Source organism: Penaeus monodon, chromosome 24 (assembly GCF_015228065.2).
Source record: "Penaeus monodon isolate SGIC_2016 chromosome 24, NSTDA_Pmon_1, whole genome shotgun sequence".
NCBI classification, from domain to species: domain Eukaryota; kingdom Metazoa; phylum Arthropoda; class Malacostraca; order Decapoda; family Penaeidae; genus Penaeus; species Penaeus monodon.
In genome coordinates, this window is record NC_051409.1 from 43,711,934 (window position 1) to 43,715,960 (window position 4,027).

At 36.3% G+C, this 4,027-nt stretch overlaps 1 pseudogene; it reads right to left on the bottom strand.

Moving 5' to 3' along the window:
• Window positions 1-2,581: 2,581 nt before the first annotated feature.
• Window positions 2,582-4,027, bottom strand: part of LOC119588974 — a 3,703-nt pseudogene continuing 2,257 nt past the window's right edge.

Below are 4,027 nucleotides of genomic sequence, written 5' to 3' on the forward strand. Positions count from 1 at the left end.
TTAACTCTCATACAGATAAAATGATTAGCAGGTACAAGGCATTAAGAGGAAACACTCAACAGTGCAAGCAATTAACAAATACTGAAATCGAGGCTAGATTATAGTAAAGTAATGAGATCACGATTGTAGTTTTACCCAGGTATTGTGCATAGCAACTTCCTAAAAAATCCTTCATGAATATCAACAGAAATCTGCCTTTAATAAAAGCAATAGCTTTCATTCTGACCAAACAGACTTTACCAGCTCATTCATTTTATAAAACTTAACGCCGTTCCAAAAATCTTGTCACATGTTGGGTTAATGCCGAAGAGATACCTAAAATCCTACCAGCGACCGTCATGGTTTTGTTTCTCTGTGCTTCTTTTTGACCACCCAAGACCTCAGGGGTGCAAAAGGGTTGGCTTTCGATGAGAAGTGGATTACAACTCGTTGTTACTGATAAAGTTTCTCAAGATTTCATGGTTATTCACCTAAGCTAATTCATATTATATGCAGTTTTATTTCTTTACTATTTTTTTTCCATAATTCTAACCACTTCGAATTTAACTTTTTTGCATCTAGTGGTTTCATATTTTATAAATTTATAGATTGACAAATATACAAATTGTACGTGCAAGATTTCAAATCTGAACTTATAAGAAACTCAACCCTTATAAAGCAATCCATTAAAAATTCTATTACCCTCTATAGGTAAAAATAATAAGAAGAGCAATTCTTACCTGGTGCGAAGGTTGTGGCCAAACAGAATCCTTACATGCACAAATCGAAGCTCCAGCATGACGCTCAGTGGGAAACGATGGTGCCCCACACGACACCAGTTACAAACCGGATGTGATATGAGAGGTTTGCCTGTAAAGAATAGGCACTTCAAATTCATGAAAGAGTGCTTTTGTATTTAATTATATTCAAATATTACATGTCAATGTATCAAATTTCAACAGTCCTAAAGTGTATTTACCATACTTCTAGACAAAAAAAAAAATTAGCTCTGCTCAAATTCAAACCAATCTCAATGAAAAAGCATTCTTTAACCAAGTTCCTATTTTTCAATTCGGAACATAAAACATAGTTTGACAGTACTAAAATAGGTAAGTTAAAACCTAAGAATTAAAAATTGTGTGCATGTTGGGTAATGCTGAAAGAGTACCTACAACTCTCCAGCGACCGTCATAGTGTTTGTCTTGCTTGCTTTTTTGACCAACCAAGACTTCAGGAGTGCAAAGGGTGGTTCGAGGCAGCTTTTAATTCAAGTTCTTCACAAAAATTGAATCCAATTCTTTAGTACCTTAGCCTTTGACCCTTGAGGCACCATAGTCAATCTAAATAGCTATTAATGAAGCTTAGGTGCTTTTCTATTAAACAGCCTAGAAAATCTTGTTAAGTCAAGGTTGCTGCTGACCATTTCTTTGTATAGTGCCATGTCCCGAGTAGTGACACAATACCAAAAATACTTGTACATGCTCATAAAAGTATCTGTTGCTCCAATGAAAAAGTTATTAATCTGAAATCCAATATTTTCATTTTTGTTTAATGAAGATGAACACAAATATTATATAAGTGATACATTTATTTCACCCCACAAAAAAAAAAAAAGTGTACCATCTGTACAATAAAATAATGACTCTAGTAAACTACAAAAAATTCTTGTAGTAGATCAGTTGGTTGTAAGTTTACCCTTATGCATTGTAAAATGTTTTAGTTATGGTTAAAAACAACAACCTATTACTACTTGACATCAATTCTTTTCACTATGATTTCAGCTCGTTTTCTTGTATTTTCTTTACGAAAATAAATACAGCTTAAAAGTCACATTTTAGCACCACAATATCAAGCTTTTTATACTTAACAGTTCTAATTCCCAATGTTTTTAGTATTGCAAATTTCATTTACCCTTTTTCTTAACCCTGTGACTGCTAAAAAAAATATATATAAACATCTCAAAGATGTTCATTTTCTAGTAATAAAGGACAACCATTTCTACAACTTACCAAGAACTTGAATTTTAGGCACAAGGGGGGGGGGATAAAAAGTTAACCCATGGCCTCAGGTTTAAAAGACATTAATGGCCATAATTTTGGCCCTAGCATGAGTGAGTCGAGATAACAAGGTTGCTGCTCATTGTCGCAACGCGCGATTGAGACAAGGGATGTATGTTAATCAATGAAATCAAATTCCTCAATTATAACATGGCATAGCCTATGCCTATGGATGCCAAGATATTTAGCTACACAACAAGCATGACAATTATGAAAGAGGTTGCCTTTATACAACACTTGTGCTAGGTAAAGTGTAAAACACATAATAGCTTTATCCGCAGGTAAATTCTTGAAAAATATGCACGTGAAACAGCCAAGACAAAGCCAGAACCACTAATTTCTAGTAGGCAATTTAGTATTTGAGTGGGCTTTGATGGTTAAGGGGGCTACTTAGACCTTTTCTTTGCTGCAGATTTTTAACAATACAAATAGACAGTCCGATACACAAGATACAAGTCAAATTACCTGTATCCAAACTTGATTTCCAAACCTTATCTTTCTTCTTCTAAGATCAAAGAGGATGGATCATTGATCTAATGATGGGGTCAGGGGTAGCGCAGGGTGCGGGCATCAGAGGTAGTCAGGTAAGGGAACCTTCTGGGGCCAACACAAACCTTTGAACCCTTGCACCGCTTGTCCTGAAAGAGAAAAGGAGATTGATGTTATTTCATGAAGTTCAATTCCTAACACTAACCAAGTTTGAGGATAATCATTCAAAAATAATGGAATTGGAGGAGGGGGAAGGTGGGGGGGGGCTACATTCCACAAAATTTAATGTTGCTATGGCTCTGCTCAGTTGGAAAAATAAGCATAGTAACTGCCTGCCCTATATGCTCTTGGGTGGGAAACAAAAATCATAGAATATAAAGCTAAAAAACAAGGCTCGCAAGCCCTACCTTAAATTTGAGTACAAGAAATTGGCACTTTGATAAGTAAAGACTGTAAATAATGAGCATGTAAAGAATACATGAAGAATCACAAAATCCGGATCCTCAGAATCTTTCCAGATTATGGATCTAATGAGCACACACAAGCATGTAATCAATAGCAAATACTTCTTTTCACTCTGATAGCCTTGTACACTATGCAAATTACTTTGGAAACCATTAGTACTAAAATTGAAGCACTGTGCTGGAAAACTGTACTAACAGTTTAGATTTGAGCACATGTCGGAGGCATAAAAATACGGACAGCCATCAGCATAAAGTATAAAGTCTCGCAGGCCAGAAGGCTACCATTTTGAGTAGCATTATGGGTCTATATATCAGAGGAGGCAGGGAGTACACTACCCTAAAGCATCTGCAGGACAACTAAGCTAAAACAGAGCAGCAGGTTGAGAAGTCTTCACATTGGAAATTACTGTTAGTACAAGGACAGGTCATTCTCATATTTTTATGGCAACCATCAAAAATGAGGTTTAGCATTCTTAACCTTGGCTCCCTCATCAGTGATGCGGTGAGCAATGAAACGATCCTTAAGTCATAAAGGATACGGAAGTGTTCCCCAGCTTCTGGGATGCTCACCACATCTGACAACAAAATTTAGCACAGCCTTAAATAATTACCTTGCGCACACATTAAAAAAAAAAATTTCTAAAAACAAGAAAAACTCACCTGCGAACAAGTCAGTGCCATACACTGGAATATATATACTAAATCAATTAAGTGTCACCATGTTGGTAATGCTGGAAAGGCTGTGTGTAGTCTATCAGCGACCGTTCAGGGTAGTTCCTCTTGCTTCATTTTTTGACCAAACAGAAGACTTGGTGGACTTCATGTATGCTTCGACGAGCTGTGGTCATACAATAATTTTAAGCAATACCTAATACAAGACCATTTAAGTTAAATGATACCAGAGCGATGACACAAAAACTAAGACAAGTCACAACATTCTCACAGTTAGGATCTATTGTACCTATATATCTGTAATGTGGCATGAAGTGCTAACTAAAGGTAGGTACATGCGGAACTTGCCCCCCTTATTATGCTGTC